Consider the following 25,293-nt stretch of genomic DNA (forward strand, 5'->3'; position numbering starts at 1 on the left):
TTTTGTGGTTTTTTTTTTCTCTTTTTATTATTGATTCATTTTCATTACTTGCTATTGGTGTGTTCAATATTTCTGTTTCATCCTGGTTCAATCTTGAGAGGTTGTGTGTTTCCAAGAATTTATCCATTTCCTCTAGATTTTCTAGTTTGTGTGCATAGAGGTGTTCATAGTAGTTTATAAGGATCTTTTGTATTTCTGTGGGATCAGTTCTAACGTCACCCTTGTTATTTCTGATTGTGTTATTTGGATCTCTCTTTTTTTCTTGGTTATTCTAGCTATCAGTCTATCAACCTTGATAATCCTTTCAAAGAACCAATTTTTCATTGATCCTTTGTATGTTTTTTGGGGATCTCAATTTCTTTTAATTCTGCTGTGATTTTATATATTTTTCTTCTTCTAGCTTTAGGTTTAGTTTGTTCTTGTTCTACTTCTGTTAGGTGCAAGATTAGGTTGTTTTATGTCTTCTTTATGAAGGCATTTAGCAGTATAAACTTTCCTCTTAATACTGCTTTTCCCACATCCCAGATGTTTTGGTGTGCTGTGTCTATTTTCATTTGTTTCAAAAAGTTTTTTGATTTCTGCCTTAATTTTGTTTTTTACCCAAAAGTCATTTAGGGGCAAGTTGTTTAATTTCCATGTATTTATGTGATTTTGAGAGTTCCTCTTAGTATTGATTTCTATTTTTATTCCACTGTGGTCTGAGAAGCTACTTGGTATAAATTTGATATTTTTGAATTTATTAAGCAGTGTAAATGCTCCACTTAAAAGACATAGAGTGGTAAATTGAGCAACAAAAAAAGACCCATCCTTCTATTGTCCTCAAGAGATTCATCTTACATTTAATGATGACCAAAGGCTCAAAATAAAGGGATGGAGAAAGATCTGTTATGCAAATGGTAAACTTTAAAATGACTTTTTAAATGTACAACAGTAAAAAAAGGACATAGAAGGGCATTACATAATGATAAGGGGTTCAATTAAACGAGAAGAGTTAACTATTCTAAATATATACACGTCCAATATTGGTAAAGCAATTGGTAAAGCAAATTATTGTTGAAGGAGGTGCAGAATTGTTATTAAGCTATATTGAGATTTGATTTATGTCCAGGCATGTGGTTAATCTTAGAGGAGGTTCTGTGTGCAGAACAATTATTGAAACAAATGAAAATAGATACACAATATACCAAAACCTCTGGGATGCAGCAAAAGTAGCATTAAGAGGAAAGTTTATACTGCTAAATGCCTTTATAAAGAAGAATAAAACAACCTAATGTTTTACCTAGCAGAAGTAAATTGGTAAAGCAATTACTCCTAGACCTAAGAAAAGACTTTGACATCCACAGAATAATGGAGGAGATGTCAACACCCTACTGACAGCATTAGACAGATTATCAAGGCAGAAAACCAATGAAGAAATTATGAACTTAAATTTGATACTTTGCTGATTGGGCCAAATAGTCATCTACAGAGTACTCCAACCAACAACCACAGAATATGCATTCTTCTCATCTGCATGCAGAACCTTCTCTAAGATTAATGACGTGCTTGGACATAAATCAAGTCTCAGTATACCTTAATGGAAATTCTGCAGCCCCTTCTCCAAGTCAGAAACCTAGAGGCCCTCCTAAATTTTTCTCAGTGCCTGAGCTGCACTTATGCAACTGGTAACCAAACTTATCAATTAAGGCTGGGCATTTGGCTCAAGCCTGTAATCCCAGCTTTGGGGGGCCGAGTCAGGAGGATTGCTTGAAGCCAGGTGTTCAAGGCCAGCCTGGGCAACATATGAGATCCTGTCTCTACTAAAAAAATTTTAAAAATTAGTTGGGTGTGGTAGCATGTGTCTGTTGTCCCAGATACTTAGGAGGCTGAGGTGGCAGGACCCCTTGAGTCCAGGAGGTTGAGGTTGCAGTGAGCCATGATTGTGCCACTGAACTCCAGCCTGAGTAATAGAGCAAGACCCTGACCCAAACCAAAACCAAAAACAAAAACTTATCAATTATACATTTGAAGTAGTTCTCTGTGTCTTTCTCTTAATCCCAATTTTCACTAACTTCAAATCTTCTTCATCTCTCACCTTAACTATTAGAGTAGTCTCTTAGTTCATTTTACTGCTTTTAGCTTTATTTCTCTCATTACGTACATATGTATTTATTTATTTATTTAATTTATTGAGACAGGGTCTAGTTCTGTCACCCAGGCTGGAGTACAATGGTATGATCATGGTTCACTGTAGCCTCCTTCTCCTGGGCTCAGGTGATCCTCCCACCTCAGCCTCCCAAGTAGCTGGTACTACAGGTGCATGCCACCACACCTGGCTAATTTTTTTTTGTATTTTTGTAGAGATGGTGTTTTGCCATGTTGCCCAGGTTGGTCTTGAACTCCTGGCCTCAAGCGATCTACCTGCCTTGACCTCCTAAAGTACTGGGATTACAGGCATGAGCCACCATGCTTGGCCCATAATATAATGTTGATTATATTATCATAATAATAATTTTAACATTAGTATAACAGTAGCTCTTTACATATATAACATATATATAACATATATATTGTATATATCAAACATAACATATATATATTCGTTCTGTTTAACAGTCTTTAGTAATGCAAAAGACAGACAAACACAAATGTTGGCAAGGATGTGGAGAAAAGAGAACCCTCTTTCTCTCTTGATGGAAATGTAAATTAGTACAACCACTATGGAGAACAGTTTGGAGTTTCCTCGAAAAACTAAAAATAGAACTACTGTATGATCCAGGAATCCCACTGCTAGGTATATACCCCAAAGAAAGGAAATCAGTATATCAAAAAGATATTTGCATTCCCATGTTTATTGCAGCACTATTCACAATAAGCAAGATTTGGATGCAACATCATTGTCTATCAACAGATGAATAGATAAAGAAAATGTGGTATATGTACACAATGGAGTACTATTCAGCCATAAAAAAGAATGAGATCCTGTCACGTGCAGTAACATGGATGGAACTAGAGGTCATTATGGCATGTGAAATACACTAGACACAGAAAGACAAACTTCACATGTTTTCATTTATCTGTGGGAGATAAAACATAAAACAATTGAATTCATGGAGATAGAGAGTAGAATGATAGTTATCAGTAGGTGGGATGGGTCATGGATAAGGGGGAAGTGGTGATGGTTAATGCATACAAAAATATAGTTAGAATGAGTAAGATCTAGTATTTGATAACACAACTGGGTGACTACTGTCAACGTAATTTATTATACATTAAAAGTAACTAAAAGAGTATAATTGGATTGTTTGTAACAAAAAGAAAAAATAAATGCTTGAGGTGATGGATTAAAAAAAAGTTCTAAGTAGCTTAAAGTTCTTCCTAATGCCTAGAGGATGGGTGCAGACCCCTTAACAGAGCATACTTCACCCTTTTTAAATCTTCTCCTTTAAACTCTGACTCTTGCTTTCATTCCCAGAAATTTGGTTACCATCCTGTAGGCAAAGAGTGAGCATACTTTTGCATGCTCCTCAAGGTCTCCTTGCTGTGAAGTCTTCGAAGGTTCCTTTCCTTCTCTTTGTCAATTTACTTGCCCCTCTCTTGTTTGTCCCCAGCTCCTTACTTACAAATCTTTCAGGGTTTCTCATATTTTGTTTCAGGTAGCTGTTTATATGCATGATCTCCTGCTGTGAGCACCTTAAAGGTAAGAACTGTGTTTTCTTCATCTTTGCTTCCCTTAGCTAAGAGTCTTGCAGGTAATAGGTGCTCAGCAAATGTTTGTTGAATGAACATTGAATGTGGAAAAGCCATATACTAATGTGGCGAAGGCATCATTGTGGCTCCATTAAACCTGAACCATGCAGACCAAAGGAATTTTATCTGGGGAGAGTGGCAAGGATTAGTGGAGATTCTTGAGAATGGAATGGAAATAAGCTAAAGAGGAGTTCCAGTCTCACCCAGGTCTCTGGAGACACATAGTTGATGCCTTAAGATTAGTAAGGTTTAAAACTTGAGTCTTATGAATCTTTATTTTATTTCTCAGGGATTTCCCCCAAGCTACAAACATTGAGATTTTGTTAGGCAGGTCCTTATTCCAAAAAAGAATACCAATTTGTGTTTTAATGGTTTGGAATTGTGGTCCCTCTTTACTTTATTTCAGTAATTTTTGTGCTTTTTTATGCTTTCATTTAGCTGAATCTCAAAACATCAATAAAATCTTTTCTTGCCAAGGTCAACAACTCCCCCAAGAATCTTGCGAGCCCTACTCTTTTCCTGACATTCCCATTCCCTCTGCCTTTCCCCTCCTCTATTCTAGCACTTCAGTAGCGTTTCCCTGTAATAGAGCTATGTAGGCTGGCATGGGCCTCCTCTAGACTGAGTTAACAGAGGGCAGGCAGGTGCCAATTTCATAAAGTTCTCTCCTGCAGGGCCTAGTGAAGTGATTTGCATAATAGAGATGTTTAGAAAGTGTTGGGTGAATAAATAACTTAATAATGACGATGGCACAATAAAGGCAGTGCAGAGGGAAACATAATGACCTCAGGAGTAATTCAGAGATATTCTTGCTTGAAAAGGTTTAAGTAGGTTATTTGGTTTAAACGTTGTATCATCTGAAAACTCAATTTCCTATAGCAACTAGTACCAGATTGAGAGGACATTTTGTGCTGTTCAGCAATGTGAGGGAAGCTGCCGCTGGAAAGGGGAAAGGAACCAGTGTTTGGAGGGAGGCTGTGGAACAAGATAGAAAATCCTCAAAGGCAGCTAGCTGTCCATTTGCACTCCTAGAAAGAGTCAGAGAATGGAGGGAGGGCAAGGCTACTATTGCAAAGCCACTCATAGAGCCAGCCACAGTGTTTGTGTAGGGAGGGTAATTTCCGATAAAAATAGAGAAAAACTTTTTTTTTTTTTTTAATGTTAAGCACTTTAAAAGCAACTGTGGGAAGTTTTAATCATAGGGTGGCTCTTTCTTTCTGAAAGAAGAAAGAGGTATTTCAATTTTAAATTCAGTGGGTTGAAATGATTGTGTCATTTCAGCTAGAGGGGAGCACGTCAGCAAGTGGAAATGTTTTATCGTGGAAAGTATGACTTGAAGATGTCACATTTAAAATTTTAAAAAAGTAAATAATTTCTGTAGTTGGTTTTCTTCCTCCACAAGAACATTTAGAACTTAGCTGCATTTGGAAAGAAAAAGTAAAAATTTCAGGCATCATATTCACCATTGACATAGAAATAGAAGTCTTACTAAATGGGCTGGGTTTCTCAATATGGTTAAGTTATGCAGAAAATAGAACAAAGATCGCCCCTTAGGAGATAAACTTTGCTTAGAGGTACTGGGGAAGATTAGCCTGTGAGTTTATTTAAGTATTTATGCTTTGATTATGGGAGTTATTTGATAAAAAGAGATGCTGACTAAATTGTAAGGCCCTTGGTTTCCAACTCCCTGTCTTACTTATCACTAAAACATCCTCTATAGTTCATTGACCTGTTAGACATTTGATACAAATTTGCTGAATCAATGAATTTTAGGATGTTTGGAATGTAAGTCTACATTGATCATTTAAAGATGTCATCAGCCACCAGTAAGTATTAATAATGATGATAAAGGCACTATTTTAAAAAAGATTAATATAGAAATTAGAGGTATAAAATGATGACTTTATGGACTGTCTTCTTGAAGCTGGCATTGTTACATGTTTGAACTAACCTGTAGTTTATGGAATATAACAATTTTCAGGGCAGTGTCCTTTTACAGAGCAATCAGACCCAACAGTCAGATTAACTCTGCCTGAATATGAAGAAATATTCAGAATCATGAAGCTCTCAAGGTTATTAGTGGTGACTAAAAAATATTGAATAAAGAAACTCCTGGTCAGAGTAATTAGTTGCTCTCTTTATTTAGCTAATTGAAAGATACGGCTAATTAGAAATTTATTTTGCTGACAAGAGACCTTTTCTAAAGTGATTTTTTTCACTTCCACTGTCAGAACTTTAGGCAAATCCCTTTCTTTTGTAGCCAGGACTTACACGCATGGCAATTTTTTTTTTCCCTTTAGGAGAATATGTGTACGCATATCAAGTAAGGCATATTGTTCATAGTTTCTTTCTAGATGTGTGACATTGTTTTTTCCCTACAGAATTTTCATTTATAATCTAAGATTCTTCGTTAGTAGTAACAAATTACTGTGCCTCATAATGGTCTATACTTGGAGCATGCTGGAAAAAGAGTACAGATGTTAATTTTTTATCACAGACATTCTGGAGACAATTAAACTAGTTTTGTTTGTTTGTTCGTTTGTTTTGAGACAGAGTCTCGTTCTGTCACCCAGGCTGGAGTGCAGTGGTGCAATCTCAGCTCACAGCAACCTCCGCCTCCCAGGTTCAAGCAATTCTCCTGCCTCAGCATCCCGAGTAGCTGGGATTACAGGCGCCCGCCACCATGCCCAGCTACTTTTTGTATTTTTAGTAGAGATGGGGTTTCACCATGTTGGCCAGGCTGGTCTTGAACTCCTGACCTCAAGTGATCCAGCTGCCTCGGCCTCCCAAAGTGCTGGGATTACAGGCGTGAGCCACCACCCCTAGCCTAGTTTCTTCTTTTTTCATGACATTTCTGCACAAGGAAGTCTGTTTTTGTTGTTGTTAGGGTTTTGTTTGTTTTTTGCTTGTATTGCCTCACTAAATGCATTGTTAAAACCTAGAGTTATTCTCTTTACTAGGGCAATCTCTTCCCACTTAGGGGGTTTGGATTCTGACTGCCTGGATTCCAGTTCCAGTCCTGCCATTTACTACCTGCATGGCCTCAGTTTAGCATCTCTACTGCTCAAACCCTCTAAGTTTCAGTTTCCTCACTTGTAACATGGGGAAAATAATAGTCTGTTGAGAATTAAATGAGATGCACTGAAGGCCCTTAACTGCCCATAGTAGCACATCATAAGCATTCTATACTTACTGTTATCGCTGTAGTTGTTTATGTCTCTTCTTCTTTGTCCAGCCTTCCTTCTTCCTATGTTTTTTTTCCCTCGCTCAGATCAACTCTCTCACTCAATATTTCCAATATATATTTTTTTCTGGTTAATTTCATTTGTTATGTGAATATAGACCATGCCATAAAGTAGGGACCGATTTCCATGTGAAGATTTTAGAATAGATACCATCATATACCTACTACAATATGTATAGGAATAACTTATTTGAGCATCAAAACACTGTTTCACATGTGAAACAAACCTAGGCCTACTCTCTTGCAATGGTTTACATGCTTTCTGGTGTGTTCCTGGATATTCGGCTCTCATCCTTGGATGTATTTTCCCACACCTCTACATGTGCCATCTCCTTTGCTCATGCTTCACCTTCCTTCTCTGATTTCTAGCTATTGATGTTTTTTTTTCCCTTGCCATGCATTAGAATTAACATCTTTTTCTAATATCGCTTCTTTGTGAAGCTTATTACCCTTCTATTCTGTGTCCCAGATACTCTATGTTCAATCCAGTGGGGCCGCACAGGGAGAATTCACAGTAATTCAGGATGGCAGCGGGGTGGGGAGAAAGAACAGGCTGGTCCTGCTCCTCCACTCCCCTGTTTCCAATGGGGGTAACTTCCCTGTTGTCCTATGTGCTGGTGACAAGGGAGAGACATGAAGGAATTGGAGGAGTTCTGTTTTTCAGGTGCTTCCCAATACCCACTGGATAACATCCACGCTCCTGAACGTGGTACACATATTCCCTAAGGTCTGCGCTCTTGCAGCCTTGTCTTCCCACTTTAAAATTTGTACCCTGGTGATACTGTCTTTCAGTGCCCGGCACATCACATCCTGCTTTGAATTTATGTGTTGGTGCTTCTTGTGTAATGTTTGTCTGCCCATCTTTACCTTGCCCACTCCAAGTCTCCAATCCATTCTTCCAAGCTCAGCGCAGAGCTTGTCTCCTCTGGGAAGCCTTCCATGAGGCTTTTGCCTTCTTCCTACTGAGCCAAGTACCCTCCTTTCCTTTGGATTCAACTGCTCGCTGGGAATAGCTCTGTCATTATAGACCGTGTTACTTTGGAATGGCCTGTTTATGGGTCTGTGTTTTTCTGATGGAATAAATTCTGTGACAGCAGGGACCACATATTATTCATTTCTGTATCCCCACCATCTAGCATGCTATGTGGTTCAGTATACACCAACCACGGTTATTTGTAGAACTCTTAAATTGACCTCACTGGGATCCGTGGGGATGAAGGCAGTGACTGACGAAGGAATTCTTACTTCCTTTCATGGGGCTTGCCTGATAGTGGCCTGACTTTAAATTTCTTTCAGGCAACTTAACTGGACAGATAATTTAGCTCTTCTCCAATTTGCAGTCTTATTCCAGAAGGGACTATATTTTAAAAGGTGGAATTCATATGTTTACATTATTTGTAGATTTTTTTCTTATGTCATAGTATAGCTTGTTTGCCAACCACATGTATTTCCCATTTACTCATTTCTTCTACAGAACACATATTCTTTCTAAACACATGAGACAAATACCTACAAAATGCCTGAAACAAAATGGCCCATCAGCAGATTTTCTCATAGAAGAAACCCGTAGGCACATAATAGAATGCTCTCAGTACAAAAACAAACAAGCAATTACCTGTGCTGCTTCCTGTGGGAAACTCAGCATCCTACCACCCATGGTGATGACTTCTGTGATTTTTTTTTGGAGGGGTTACATCATTCTAAGGAAATTCATTCATATGTTTGTCAATAAATGCACATTTTATTTTCTTGGACAGAAAACAAAGTATGTTTTCGTTCAAGTTTATTTTCCTCTTTCTTTTGTTTTGTTTTTTTAACATAAACATTCAACATGCAATTTAGAATAATAGTGCAAAAGGCTGAATGGTGGTTGTCACAGGCTGATAGTGGGGAGGGAACTGTGTGTTCAAGAAACATCTGGAATATTTGTGATGTGGTAGTTGCCTAGAGTGTCTTCCTCTGGGCTTTGACATTAAACAATGCCTTCTAGAATTTAACTGAGTCAAGACATATTTAAATTGCAGACGTGTATTGTTGTTAGTCTGATAAAAATCATATTTGATGAATCTGCTCTTAATTTCCTTCTCTGTATTATAAAAGCTCTTCCTTTCTTATGTTAATCCAACATTTTCAAGAATATTATAAGAATGGAGACTTGAAATAAATCATATTGGGAAACACCAGTGAGAAAAGGTTTTGAAAATTCAAAAGGTGAAACATATATCTAGCCCCAGTAGATAAATGTCTATGGTGAGAATTGATAAGTCAATATAATTTTTATTTTTTTATTTTTCATTATAAATTGTCAATTTATAATTGTATAAATTTATGGGGTACAAAGTGACATTACAGAGGATGGGAAGATGATGACCAAAGGGTTAAAAATCTCACTGAGGCATGAGGAATATATATATGTGTGTGTGTGTGTGTGTGTGTATATATATATGTATTTAGTTCTATTGCACAGTGTGGCATATATTGTTAAAAATATTGTATAGTTCAACATAATTTCGAGAGTAGGAAGAGTCCTGATTTTGCGTATTTCTACTTAATATTAGATAAAATACTAGTCATTTCAATTTATATCTTCAAATTTTGGCATCATCTTCTTTAGGTATGTAGAATCATCATCAATTTATCTAGAGCTTTTTGTAGAAAATTATCTATTTGAATTAAAAAAATCCTCAAGTTTTACTTAAACCTGAAAATTGCTATATTTGTTCTTTTAGTAATGGTAGTTTAAACAAAACAGCTTTATGAAATTTGAAGTTTAACAAGAAATTGCTAATTTTGAAAAGTATATTTTAGATATATGGACTAGAGACAAATTGTGAGGTATTTTGTACTTTCTAATCTGAAATCACTATAAGATTTTAATAGAGAGTGTTCAAAGTTTCATTTCATAAGTAATATTTTTTTCAAGTATCTACAGAAACTATCTGCTAATGCTGAGAAGAAAACACTTTAAGGAGTCCATGATTATTAATTTATTCTTCTTGATTATATGGTTTGCTCCTCATACCCTCTGGATGCTCAGTCATAGAAAAAAATGTGATCCTTTAACTATGGGGTTAGAACAAAGGCCCATTTTCTGCCCACTGCTTATAGAAATCAAGAGACAAAATTTTACTTAGAGAGCTGTGGTCTGATGGAAATGTGGGTATTCAGAAGTAGCTTCTGAATTTAAAGTTGCATTTAAAGTTGGCATTTCTGTCCAATCTGGTTGAGAATCTGAAAGCAGTTCCACATTTCTTCATCAGGAAGTCAGGCTGACTTGTGATGAAAGATGATGAAGACAAATCCTAAACAGGGCTTCCTGTTTGTTTAAACCCCCAACCCAGGAGAAAATCGCTTCCAAGTTTCCCTGTACAATCATTGTAATATATTTTCTTTTCAGATTGTTAGCAGACTGCTCAGTTTGTGCTTGGCATTTCAATTATAGTGAAAAAGGTGAAACCCAGAAGACTCAAGGAATTCTCATTAGGAGTCTGAAATTTGATAGACTTTTAAAATTAACCTCTGCTTCTTGTTCTATCTTTAGTAGACACATTATTCATTAAATCAAATGTATTGATTATCTGCTTTATGAACAGTTTTGAATTGGTTACTGTGATGGATTAGAAAAGAAGAAAATATGGCTTTTGTCCTCAGAAGTCTTACTAAAAAAAAAAAAATGAGATTGAAATACAGAGAAAAATTTCAATTTAAAGATGGCAACCACTTTTAAGGAAGGACTAGATTGTTTCCCTAACATGAGTGCTTGTGCAAAGTGAGATGTTTTGTTTTGTGAATGACTTTTTAGATATTAAACAGTAGGAAAGAGAGGCAAAGGAATCAGGGAAGAGTGAAAACTTTGGAAAAAGACTTAGGTGCTTTCCCTACAATGCTGGGACATCTAAACCATGTTTGCACAGAGGTAATTAATGTAACCTTAATGTTAATTACACTCAATTTTATATATGTTAATATATATAGCTAACATATACTAAGCATATACTTCACATTGACTACTGAGCTAAATGCTGTACTGGCATTTCCTCATGTACTCCTGGGAATAGCCTTATGATATAGGTGGGATGCATTTTCTAGAAGAAGAAATTGGGACAAAGGTGAAACAATTTTTAAATAATTGACACTAGTGTCCATGTTTTAAACTTCTGCTCAAGGCTTTGCTTCTAAAGAACATTTTTATTTCTTCCTTGCTTTTCACATTTTCACCTGCTTTTATTTCCTTTTTCCTTTTCTCATCTCCATCATCTAATTTTCTCCCTTGATTTCTTAACCCTTCTCATACTTTCTCATAATATGTTGCTGGTCTGTCAAAATTTTCTTGTTTGACTGATGGTTCACTGAATACTTCCGTTGCTGTTGTATTCAAAACTATATACATGGATGATTGCTTTTTTTTTTACTTTTACAGTCTAATGTAGATATGAATATGCTGAATACATGTACTTTGATTAGAAATGGAAGTAAATATCACTAAAGCCTAACATAATTCTTCTTCATAAAAGGGGCAAAGAGGCTATGAAGGAATAAGACATTTATTGCTAAAAGCATTTGTCTGCACACACACACACACACACACACACACACACACACACACACACCTGTTTTTTCTGGAGAACAAATGGTAGAGTTTCTGCCCATAAAGGATGGGCAGCATGTGTGTTCATATTTTAAAGCTGTCCAGCAAATTCTACCTACCAAAGTTAACTGTCTATTAGAACACAAGTATTCCATGTTCCTGTCCATCAGCTTCTGTCAATCTAGTGTGGCAGAAATCTTCTGAAGCTTTAGCCTATTGAGATATACACAAATTCTATCAAGAAACTCTATAGAACATGGCACTATCTTTATGATTTGGAGTGCCAGTGGAACTTGGTCATAATCAGTTAGACCCTTAAACTAAAATGCTCTGTAGGGGACCCACTGCCCACTGTCCTTTATAATGCACATTATTTTCAAATGAAACCATGGTCAGGATGAAGGCCAGGCTGCCATTGGAGATAATATTCTGAGTAACAGTTTCATTGGGAAATCATGCTTTGCATGGCTGTAGAAGTAATTCAAAAGATGGATTGCCTTGATCAGGCCAAAAACCCCTCAAACTGTTCTATTTATCTCTTTAGTGCTTCAAAAGCCTTGTAATTTCAATGATTACATAACAATTTGGCATATGTGAGTTCTCTGACAAAGTCCAGAATCTCAAATTGTAAAAATTAGTTTAACACAGAGTCCAGAATGAAACAGATTGGCAGAGCAAGTGTTTTTGCATCATTCATGACCCTTACCAGCTAGTCATTAACGATTTTGCCCAATACAGAATTCTAAGACTATTTCCCTTCTGGCTGTTTGAATAATTTACCTAGCAAGGTTAAAAAAATGTACAAGAATATCTTTAATTGAACAGCAGGGAACCTGTAATACCATGTGTTCATGAGAAATGATGCAGGGGAAGTATTTTTTGACCTGTGTTCTGCTGTCTTCCCTCAGAAGTTTATGTATCAAGGGAAGAGATGGGCCTGCACAGGTCTAATTTGTATATACTAGAATCCACATACAATGTTGTTGAAAAAGTAATCTTGCTGCTGAAATTATTTAAAAATTCACTGGAGGAAATGAATATTTGCTACCATTGAAAATTGTCCATTTTATATAACCTAGGAAAAAGCAGACTATAAAACTAAAAGAACAAAACAAGTCCTGTAAAAATAAAGTAAAAAAAAGCCAAAGCAAAATAAAGACCAACTGAAAAAACCAAAAAAGCTGAATATATTTACAAGATTTTGTGTGTGTGGGTGTAAGCTTAAAAACTGAAACAAAATAGACACCAAGACGTGAACTGTTTGTTCTGCTCCATTTGGCTAAGTTCTTAAAGGTTACAGGAAGATAGTGTACTTATTGCTTAAGATGATGATAATTTATATTAAAAAATAAATACAGGCATGTGAGCAGGAAGGGGAAATTGCTTCATTAATTACCTGGTTATCTTATCAGGCCTCTAATTTTTTTTGTTTTCTGGAATGCAGAGCAGGCTTCATGAGGAGTACTGAATTGCTTTGGCAGCAGCTAGCCAAGCTGAGTGATTTGCAACACTCTTTGTTCACTCTGCATTTATGTTTCATAATGTGAGCGTCTGCCTGGGTGTGTTGGTGCCACTCCGTGTACATCCCTTCTCTCAGCCAGAGGTCCAAGGAGGGGCCAAACTGTCTCCCTCTGAACTTTTAGTTAGCAAACAGCACACAGTCGATGTTGCCTGATCCTCTGTGGTCAGCGCAGTTCCTGATTCTAACCCCCCACTCCATAAGGCAAGCTCTAGAAACCAGGGTTCCTGAAAAGGAACAAGAAAAAGGTGATACCAGGTGAAACCATCAAAAGTTGTTTGCGGTAACATAAGCCCTATGGGTTCAAGCGCCCTTCTTTCAGTTTATGCAGTCACGCAGTGGTTACCTCTTGCTGGGTGACTTTATTCTTTTATCCTTTGTAGAAATGTTGTAATTCTGGCAAAAAGCCCACAGAATCTATGTTTAAAAAGAGAAACAAATAGTGCTAAAATGCAATGTAGTGTATGTAATTAAAAATATCTTTCCTTGAACTTGGACAAAATAAATTATTGTGTAAAAATTATTTATTTTCCTAATTTAACTGCAGATTTGAACCTTAATCTTATTATTACTTTTTTTCCCTGGAATCTCTATGTTCAAAACCACTTCTTGATCTTCCAAAGCTGTGATATTTGTGAACTCAATTTGCACAATCTCTAAACGATGCTACTGGTAGCCCAAATTAATATGATAAATTACAGTTATTTCCATGCATTGTAAATCTTCTCTTGATTTTTTTCAGTCCAGAGGTCTTTTTTTTTTTTAATACCTATTATGACATAAGGAAGAGGTTCCAGCACCCCAGGGTCCTTCCCATTGGTTCTCATGCGGTGTGCTTCTCTGGGTGGAGCACACTGGCGCTTCAGTTGAACCCAGGTAGTTTTCTCTTTGGCTTCCTTCTCTTTCTGATCATTTTCCTTCATGTGTTTCAGGAAATTATCTTGGCTCCTAGAGTGCTTAATGTGCTCAGTACGCACCTTAATTCTCTTGGCAAGAATCTTGCCCTTCATTGTTTGTTCACAACAATGCCAACAGCATTCTGGGTAACATTCTAGACTCTTCCAGTTTTGCTATGGCAACATTTGTGGGGCATTCCTTTTCGAACAGTACCCATTCCCTGGATGTCAACAGTATCACCTTTTTTTTTTTTTTTTTTTTTTAACTGTTTCACATGCATGTGGCCAAAGGAACAACTCCATGTTTCCTAAAAGGTCAAAAGAATGTATATGGGGTGCCTCCCCTCTTCCCCTTTGTGTTTCCCATTTTGATGGATCACTGGAAGATGGCAGTTCTAGCTAAAGGAAGACTGTCTCTTGATTTTAAAGGATGAGGCTTTATAATATCTAGGCAAATGGCCAGAGTGGAAAATAATCTGTACATCACAATAATAATGATAAACATAATAATAAAAATAGTAACAATAATATGAAAGTACTCCACATTTTGTGTTTTTTGAAAAGAAAATATAGGGGAGGAAGTATATGTTTCCTCCTCTTCCCCCTTATATAATTTTCATAAAAACACATATCTCAAATGTGATCCAGACACAGCCAATCTGTGCCAATATGTCAATACAAAATGACAGTTGCAATCAGATATCCCCCACAGGCATTACATAGGATTACCTGCATTTCCTAAGATAACTGTGTTTTAGAAAATTGACACAAAACTTACATAAGACAATCCTGGTAAGTAGGATTGGTGATCCATTTAATAGAAATCTACAGTGGAGGAATGGTTTACACTGGATGGCTTCTTGATGTTGCTGACCGTTTAAGTGGGAGAGATTGCCAGCTAAGAGTAAATATTATACATATATATATTTCTTCTTCTTTTTTTAATAATAGAGACAGGGTCTCACTATGTTGCCCAGGCTGGTTTTGAACTCCCGAGCTTAAGCAATCCGCCTGCCTTGGCCTCCCAAAGTGCTGGGATTACAGGTGTGGGCTACCATGCCCAGCCTTAAATGTTATATATTTTTAAGTAACATTTTATATGGTTTTATATACATTACTCCTTTTTAGTCACATATAAACCCTGTGAGACAGATGGGGCAGAAATTACATATTTTTACACAATAGGTTAGGCGATCTGATTACAATCAGTACTGGTATGTGTAACCTAGAGCTAGGATTAGGACTAGGCTCTCAGACTTTCATCAGCACATCAGACTGCCAGGCTTCTTTCGGCTGAGCTGGTGGGGCTCCTCTGCTTCCTCCTTTCCTTGCGCTCAATCGCTGTGCTCTCATCGGCAGCTAGGAGCAGCAGTGCATTCTTTTCTTCCCTCTCGAACAGTCCCACGTTTAGTAGGAATTAATAAGAAGCTCCCCTCCATAAAAAAGTTAGAAATCCATTTCTTTTCCAAGACCCTTCTACTTCAGTTAAAGAAACTGAGATCTAGACGCAGAAGGAGGCCTGGGCTACAGACTCAGTGCTCTTTCTGCTCTATCACATTAGCTGACATCAGTGTCGCTATAAGAAACAAAAAGAATCTATTTAAAAACACAACTGATTACAGCTATTTCTGCCCCTAGAGGAGGAAAGCTCCTATGGCTGGAGATGGTGGCTTTTTATTTAGAAAGTTTCCTTGTTATTGCCTTTGAATAAAAAAGGTTAGGCTTCCATTCCCTCCTCCCCTGCATATGGTGGTGCTGGAAGGTCTGAGCAGCAGGACAGCAGGCAAAGGGTTTCTAGAGACGTGCCAGCCAATGAGAAAGCCATGTGGGCTGGGGTGGTAGAGTACTTTTAAGAAGTGTCAAAATGAATATTAATGTAAAGGGCTCTGATGCCACCTCCCTTGTTGAAAAAACTTCAGTATAATCTGCTAAATAGATACTCCAATGCCTTCCTTGAGTGTTCTTTGTAGGGTAGAAGAAAGAGGGGACACAGGTACATCAGAGTCCTCATTGGAAGAGTGAAAATAGCAGCTGCTTGAGGCTAAAGTCTAGATTTCAGTGGGTACAGAAAACTTGATGTAGACTGTAGGGCATATACCACACAGATCTGCCGAGATTTTGAGAAGAGCAACAGCCTTCTTATTAGATGTGCATTTGCGATTTGATGGAAATCTCAAGGTCACTGTAACTTCAGTTGACTTCTCCCTTACACAAAGAAGAGGCTAAAAGCCGTTATTGATTACTCTCAAGAAATCGCAGAAGAGGCCATGGCCACTCAAGTATCCTAAAAAGGCTTTTGGATTTATGGAACTGTGGAAACTAACAGTCTTTAAATATCAACTGGTCCAACCTTTGTCTACTTCCTTCTCCTTCTCATCCTTTTTGCAATAAAGGAATCAAAGACTTAGATTCAATATCCAATGTATACCAGGCCGTTGAGTAATCACAGATGCAAGACTAGAATCTGACTGTGGATTCAGAGTCAGAAGCCCTGGGTTCTGCTCCCTGTTGCATTTTCTTATTTTCTGTACCTTCTTGAACCTCAGGTCCCTCTCTGTAAAAAGAGGAAAGTAAAATCACATCTCACAGGGTTTTTGGAGGACCCTATGAGTTAATGTGGGATTTGAAAACTGTAGGAATGTTAAAACATTTTATTGTTATTATTTATGAGGTTATTTGGGTGCCAACAATTATATGAAGAGGATTATTTTGGCTTTCCTGAAATAGCAGCAGTGCTATAGTTGAAGTGACTTCACTGTTTTGCATGTCTATGTGTGCACATGTGCAGATCCAGGCCAGGGATAGGCAGTGAAGTTTATAGATTGTCTTTTGGGATAACGAGCTTTTGGGCTCTTGGTAGGCCTTCTAAATAATACATTGTTTTTCTTCTTTCTTTTCTTTTCACAGGAATTAGAATAATAGCTAAAATTTCTCACTTGTTTCTTAAGGAAGTTAGGAATACATCTTAATAAATCAAGAAGTTCAAACACATCATCCATAGCAGCTTGAAGTAGACTCCTATTCTGTTTAACCATGCCTTTTGAGAGTCAAAATCCAGGGATGCTCCCTACAGCCAGTCTTGAAGAACAGAAGGGGAACTACATGCCACCAGGCTATGGGAGCTGTTTCAGCAGCAGATCATTACCTAATCTCTTCCTGTCTCCCCGGTAGAGCTGAACAGAGCCTGTGAGAGAAAATTCCGGATGTTAAGGGGAGGAGAAAGAGGTATAGGTGTAGGGACTAAAAGTTGATGTGGTATCATTCCTATGAAAAAAATAATCAGATTCATTTTTATATTTCCTAAGCACGCTTATATTTGGTGAAAAAAAGAGCATGCTAGAGACATTATTTATGATGGTCATGCCTCAAATCTTGTCTTTACTTACAGTTTCCGTTTCCAAAACTCTCTTAAAGCTTTCAGTCTTTTTAAGCCTGAGTATTTTAATAGAAGTAAAGTCTCTCCTGTCAGAGTGCTATTCCCTAGACATGTTTGCCTCCAGGGTCTGAAAAGAAAGGAGACCATTTTACACCCTGAAGCAGAGTGTACCCCTCTGTTCTCTTCAGACAGTGTGGGGAAGGATGTACCCCTTTAATCTCAAGAGGCAAGAAAATATCGAAACAGATGACTTTGGCAGGTTTGCTGAAGGCTGGCGGCAGGTTGGCCGGGCCGCAATCAGTGGCCTCCAGAGTTCAGCGTGACAGGAAGCAGGGGTTGCTGCTCTGCCTGGTCATTAGTGAGGAGCAAGAGAGCCTGATGATTAGTCCTTGCAGCACTGGAGAATGTTCCCATATCTGGCCCAGGGGACAGAGTGGTCCCAAAACATCCCAGACATTTGGTCGTCAGCGCTTTCATTCTCTCATCACTCAGGAAGTTAGAGAGAAAATAAAAACAAATTAAAGAATTTTTTTTTAAAGCACTCAAGTTTTTCTTAACATTTTCCATTTCCTTTTACAACACAATTTTTAAACCTGTGATGAAATGCTAAGTCACAGATGTAAAGGTGTCAAGAAGTATAATTGCACGTTCCACACACAACCTTAGCTCCTCTGAGCATGCAAAAAAACCAGGAATTAAATAACTTGCTGATTCAACTTTGTCAATACAATGAATCATATTAACAAAATGTTAATGAATTAGTGAACTTCCGCAAAAGGTGAAGAACAGCCATGAGCATCAGCATTATCTTGAGATGTTAGGGAGAAAGGGTGGTGGGAGGGATTGGCAGGTAGCAGCAGCACCAGCACAGAAACAAGGGCCAGAAACAGGCCTCCTGCAGGGGCAGCCACTTCCTCCTCCTGCCTGCTTAGCCCTGCTCTGCAGACACACAATAATCACCCCAGCGGGTCTAGGGATCAAATGACAGCACTGCTGAAGGATTAAGAGCAACTCTATCCTCTTGGCTTGGACTTTGGAATTTTCATTAAAATGACCTTGGGTGTGGTGAGAAAGGAATTCAGACAACAGGGATCAAGTCTTAAACATCTCACCTGGGAAAACAACCGAAGGGCCCCTTCAGAGAGAGCTTTCTTTCTGGGACTCAGGCAGAGTTGTCACACTTGTTTTCCTAAGTGTTTCTCACATGGGATTAGCCTCCAGATATGTGAAAAGTGAGGAGTTGAAGGTCTGAGGTAGGCAGAATGAGGCAAAAAATAAATTACAATGTGCTAGTGCAGGCTGGACTTCTTAACGTTCTCAAAGCTCTGTAATGTTTGACTTGTTGAGAGATTGCCCTCTTCCTCTCCTCATCTCATTGCTCTCAATGGAAGGAGCTGGGCTCCATCTGCAATTCATGGTGGGTTATTGTAAAAAGCACTGTAGAGACTGGGTTGGCCTTATGTAGGCAGCAGCCTGTAGTCCAGCAGACGTGGATAGATGGCTGCAGGCTTGAGACTTAGGTAATTTGAGGCCGGGCATGATGGCTCACACCTGTAATCTCAGCACTTTGGGAGGCTGAAGTGGGGTGATCACGAGGTCAAGAGATCGAGACCATGCTGGCCAACATGGTGAAACCCCGTCTCTACTAAAAATACAAAAATTAGCTGGGTGTGGTGGTGCATGCCTGTAGTCCCAAATATTTGGGAAGCTGAGGCAGGAGAATCGCTTCAACCCGAGAGGTGGAGGTTGCAGTGAGCTGAGATTCTGCCACTACACTCCAGCCTGGTGACAGAGTGAGACTCTGCCTCAAAAAAAAAAAAAAAAAAAAAAAGTAACTGGAGAAAGGGTACAGGCCTCAGAAATTTAATATCAGAAATGGGAGGACTTGGGAGAAAAAGTAATCTGCTGATGACTACCACAAAGTATGTAAAAAGAGAATAGGTTTCTCAGTGTGGCTCCTATGTCTGTGGGCTCCTGAAGTGGGCTTAGCTGAAGTAGGAAAAATCATAGAAAGGTCCTCTTATAGCATCACTAACGAAATCAACAGATGTAGGCTAGGAAATGGCAATGACTAGACGTCAGAAAAAGGTTAGACAGTGAAGGTTCTGCTGAGACAGAATTGCAAGGAAGTTTTTTTGGTCTTTGTCCATGCCCAGCAAGGTGTGGATCCTGATGTCTATCACATCTAGGATTGGCCATGCTTGGTTCTTAAACCAGTGGGGTCCAGTCTGATCATGTAAAGGACTGTCTTCTCCCATCAGTGCTTAGAGTAGTGAGGAGATGGGACCTGGTTCTGGTACTTGTGATCAGAGTGCCGGCAATTAAATTTGGCCCTTGGGATTTGTAAATTATTACATAAAGCTGCAAGTTTCCAGTCTAACCACTGTCATCATCATCGTCATCACCATCATCATCATCATTATAGCTACCTATCAAAGGATAAACTCCGTTAGACATGGTATATACTGTTTGTAATCTTTTCTGATTTGGGAGACCAAGGAAATGAGTATCCTTATAATGTCTGATGCTCTAAAATACTAGAGCTCAACAGTTTTTTGAGGTCAGATTTTTAGTGATATGACCAGAGAGCTAGAGAAAGCACTTTGCAGAGTGTGAGAGAGAAGAAAGCAAAATTATATACATAGGCAATGGGGTTGGCTAGAGAGTTACGAGGGTTTTGGTTGTTCTTAAGCCACAGACTCCATTTTATTCATAGGTTCTACAAAACATTTTTTTATGATAAAATCTTCTTTTTGCTGAAACTATGGAGGTTTATGTCACTTGCATAAGATAGTCTGAATTAGTAAATGTTAATAAAGCCTACCCTTCTTGTAAAGAAAAAGTTACAAAGAAAGAATAAAATGATTGTAAAGGTTAATAAAAGGATATAGGAAAATAATGGCTTACCATTCCATACTTGCCTAGAGCAGAGCTCCATAACCTGTGTTAGGAGAAGATAACTTTATCTCCAATTGCAAACCAAATTAAAAATACCATATATTGATACCTAAAGAATTGTTCTCCATAATGTCTCTGATTCATAAGGCTAAATGGTGTGTATTCCAAAGACTATAAGTAGACCTTTTTGCTTTTTTAAAATTTGTGAATGTCTGAAGCTCTCTATCTTTTTGGTTTTGTAAGTTTGGAAGAGGAAGGAAATATTCAACTCTTTTTTTAAAACTATATTTCACACCATGTTTACTTGATAATGGATAGAAAATTGTAGCTTAATGAAATCATTACATTCTTCTGTTTCAATATGGGGAAAGAGTTCACAAATTTATATTGAAAGAAAGTCAATGGCTACATGATGTATACTTAGAAAATCTAAAAGAATCTGCATGTACACCATTATAAGTGAATTTAACAAGTTCACTGGATATAGTATCAATGTATAAAAATCCATTGCATTAATATATGCCAGTAAAAAATGAATAGTTAATAAAAATTGTAAAATATACTGTTCAGAATATAGTTAATATAGAGCACCTGTGAATGCTTATCTCTAAAATGGCCTACTTGCAAGGTTGGCCCTTAGCTAGCATATGGGAACTTGAATTTCTACAGGATTCTCATGACCCCAGCTGATAAGAGTTTTTCACTGTATCTATACTGTGTGCAAACAATGTGGTATATTTTGAACATCTGTTTCCTTCTGGGAGTCTGGAATTTTGGTATGGTGGGCACAGAATCTCCAGTGAGTTTTCCTGGTAGACAACATTCTGTACCTCACAACTTATTATTGCTGGGGGAATTAAGCTTATCCTGTGAGATTCTCCTAGGAGAGAACTTTTTGAAGCGTGTACTTGGTGTAATCTAGACTTCACCCAATGCTCCCTTTCCTTTTGTTGATATTGCTTTGCATCTGTTTGTAGCTCTAAATCATATTCATGAATATAACCATATGCTGGGTCCTTTGGGTCCACCTAGCAAATCATCAAACCTAAAGATGCTCTTGGGGACCTTAGATAGAAATATCATTTACTGTGATAGTAAGAAACATAAAAAACTGGAAACAAGTATGATAAAAGATATACAATATCATTACATCTAAAACTTTAAAATATCATTGAGAACAATTAAAGAAGACCTAAGTAAATACTGTGTTCATGGATTGGAAGATTCAATACTGCTAATATTTCAGTTCTTTCTAAATTAATTGATAAAGTCAATGTAATAAAAATAATAATTCCAGCAGATTTTTAAAGGAAGTTAAATTTGATAAGCTGATTCTAAAATTTACGTGAAAAGACAAAGGGCTAAGAATAACCAGGACAAACTTGAAGCAGAATAAAGCTACCTAATGTCAAGATTTATTTTAAAGATATAGTAAGTAATTGAGAGAATATGACATTGGCATAAGAGTGGACAAACTGACCATTGGAACAAGATAGGAAGTCCAGAGACAGACCTACACATATATGGTCAAATGGCTTATGATAGAAGTATAGAGGGGAAAGGATTATCTGTTTAGTAAATAGTGCTGCATTTATCAGATAGCCACATGGCAAAAAACATATCATGTACACAAAAGTCAATTCCAGATGGACTGTAGATCTAAATGTGAAAGACAAAATTATAAAACATTTAGAATAAACATAGATGAACATCTTTCTGACTTCGGAGTAGGCAAACTTATTAAAATAGGAATCAAATACCCTCACATGCAAGAAAATAGTGATACAATAGAGTAAATAAAAGCAGGACCTTCTGTTTCTCAAAAGACTGAATTATAGAGTGGAAAAAGTACTTGCAGTACACATATCTAACAAAGGACTTATCTCCATAATATGTTAGCAAATTTCACAATTATTAAGAAAAATCAACAACAGCCCAATAGGAGAGTGGGCAAAAACTTCACAAAAGAGACAATCAAGTGTATAATAAACATATGAAAAGGCGCTCAATTGTATTAAACTTAAACAATTCTGTAAACTAAAACCACAGTGGGATACCACCAACATGGCTATATAAAAATGATGGAAACTATCAAGTATTGGTGAGGGAACTGGCCCTCTTATACAGGACAGATCAAAGGGAAAATTTGTTACAAACTGGTATCTACTAAAGGGGAGCATATGCATATCCTATAACTAGGTAATTCTCCTCTTAGGTATATACCCAGCAAAAATTCATTCATATGAGCAAAAGATATGTGCTAGGATATCACTGCAGTCCACTGATAATAACCAAAAAATTGGAAAATAAGCAGTATTCATCAACAGTAGAATGGATAAGTAAATTGTACCATCTTCAAAAAATGGGTTAGTATATAACAATAACAGTGAATGGTCTACAATACATGCAGCAATGTAAGTGAGTCTCATAATGCTGAATGAAGAAACCTACAGAAGACTACATACTGGATAGTTCCTTTTGTAAAGTAGGAAAAAGGTAAAATCAATCTACCGTGTTAGAAGTCAGGCTCATAGTACCTTAGGATGAACAGTCATGGGGAAGAGAGGGCAGGAGTGGTAGAGATTTTTGTGATACTGGTGAGGTTTGAGGGCTACTTTACAGGTTGTGTTTAGTTTCGAAAAATTCAGCAAGCTGTACACATATGATATAGAAACTTTTCTTTCAATGTTTTTTTTTTTGTCAAAAAGCTAAAAAGACAGTATTGGTGGTTTTAAAGTGCTCTGTTTTGGTTTCAGAATTCTGATGTAGTCATTTGATTAAGCTGTTTGTTTAAGGATTGTGTTTGAGGAATTTTATCACTTATCATTAAACTATTAGTCTCACGGTGAAAATCTGATGTAATACAGCGGGGATATGTCCCAAGTGCTTCAGGAGGACCGAGAATGAAATGGCTAATGTGCGGAAGTGGGAGTAGGAATTCAGGGAGAGCTTCATGGAGAGTATGATGTTTAAGGAGAGCTTTGAGAAGGAATTGGAATAAGCCAGTGCCTTTTCTACTTTGTCCTTTGATATCATTACGTTTTAACTTTGGCTGCACATTAAAATAACCTGTGCAGCTTTAATACATTGAAGCTAGACATCCATCTTCATTCAGAAATTCTGATTTAATTGATCTGCAGCTGGGAGCTGGGCAGCCGTAATTTTTCATAGTTTTCAAGTCATTTTGATGTGCAACCAGGGCTGCGAATTACTGATTTAGGCAGACAGTGAGAAAGTCAGTCAAGGAGTAGAAAGGAGTGCAGGACAGTGGCAGGAAACTGTAAATGACTTAGCAAGGCTGCATCAGAGGAAGTTAGCAAGGCAGGTTAGGAAGGGTCTGAATGGAGAGCCAATCTAAGGAGTATGGCTCTTCAGTAGGCAAAGGGGAGACAGTGGAGTATTGTAGGCTGATGGCTGAAAGGATCAGATTTTCAATGAGCTCTTTAGAAAGATCACACTGGCTGGAGTCTGAAGAATGAACTGGAAGGAACAAGACTGCTGGAAAGAAAATCAGACTTTAATTAGCCTTCTTTACACCTTTTTTTTTTTTTTTAACAGTCAGGGGCTTGCTCTGCCACCCAGGCTGGAGTGTAGTGGTGCAATCCTAGCTCACTGCACTCTCGAACTCTTGGGCTCCAAGGACCCTCTCAGCTCAGCCTCTGTAGTAGCTGGGACTGCAGGCACCCAGCATGGTGCTTGGCTAGTTAAAATTTTTTTTGTTGTTGTTAAAATAGAGATGGGATATCACTTTGTTGCCCAGGCTGGTCTCAAACTCCGGCTTCAAGTGATTCTCCCACCTTGGCTTCCCACAGTGTTGGGATTACAGGTGTGAGCCACTGCATCTGGCCCTTAATGCTATTTTACAAGTTTCTGGGTCCTTATAATTGCTCCTAGTTATAAATCCATTTCCTTTCCTTTGGTGAACATGCACATCCCTCACCCAGGAATGCTCTTGCCTGCCCTTTTAGACTGCTTGCTTGTCTTCTAATCTTAGCTTAAACATCATCTTCTTTGGAAAACCTTTCTTACCCCTTCTAAGAAAAACTTTTCAACACATAGAAATAAGGCAAAACAGAGGTGATATCAATGGCATTATTTGTCTGTATCATTCATGGATTATTTACTTCTTTAGAAGATCGCACTTGTGTTAATTTTGTTATTTACTAGTTGATTAAAGTTTAGACATCATGAAGTTACATGGTAACTGTGTAGTATAAATGATAACCCAAAGATTATAATTTTATTGCTTTCTGGGACATTAATCAGTTTTGTATCTAACTAACAATCCTATTCTGAATTCATCTTTTAGAGATGTCCATGAATTCCCAATTCTTCAAATGACCTTTGAACCAGCTTTATCTCTTACTGGTTCCCTCATTAATGAGCTAAATAAGACTTTGACACCAATTCACATGATTATATGAGAATCCTGGTTTAGCTTTTTGAAAATTTTACTTTGTCATCCTCTAAGATTGAGTTAGGTCTTGTTTCCCACAGACTGTTCAGCCCCATTATAGCTTGAACTTACTGCCTTCAGGCACCAGGGCCATTTTGACCACTCCTAACCCTCTTGACCCACCTTTGTTTCTCAGGGTACCAGGTTGTAGAATCATGTATGTTTTAAAATTAAAAAAAAAAACATTAAAATATCCACTTTTTTGAAGTCTAGAACAGTAACCTGAATATGCCTTATGTTTCTTTCCCTGGATTTTATGAACACTAAAAGTGACAAGGTTTCTCTTTAACTTTGCATAACAGTTTTCATCATTGATTAGAATTTTGTCAAGGGTAATGATTGTTTTAGTTGACGCTCAACTCTATAAATTTAACATAAGAACTGGCTTTCAAAAAATTTATCATAATTGACAAGTGCATTGTTAAACTCTCTACTGATTAAGTTTCTTTATGAATAAAACTTGGATGTGATTCATCTTGATAACACATAAATATTTCAGCTAAAAAAAATCACACATGCTTATTAGAAAAGGGGATGGAGGGGAAAAAAAGAGTCAACCATAATTTTTTTTTTAACCTAAAGGAAAC

General features: G+C 37.5%; 1 long non-coding RNA gene across 4 annotated transcripts in view; it reads left to right on the forward strand.

Moving 5' to 3' along the window:
* Positions 1–25,293, forward strand: part of LOC104006192 (uncharacterized) — a 460,140-nt gene that overhangs the window by 241,808 nt on the left and 193,039 nt on the right. For all 4 annotated transcript variants that reach the window (XR_010156687.1, XR_010156688.1, XR_010156690.1 and 1 more), the window contains one exon: positions 3,636–3,679. This is a non-coding gene — a long non-coding RNA (uncharacterized LOC104006192). The remainder of the gene's footprint in view (positions 1–3,635; positions 3,680–25,293) is intronic.

This window comes from Pan troglodytes, chromosome 3 (genome assembly GCF_028858775.2).
Source record: "Pan troglodytes isolate AG18354 chromosome 3, NHGRI_mPanTro3-v2.0_pri, whole genome shotgun sequence".
Taxonomy (NCBI): Eukaryota; Metazoa; Chordata; class Mammalia; order Primates; family Hominidae; genus Pan; species Pan troglodytes.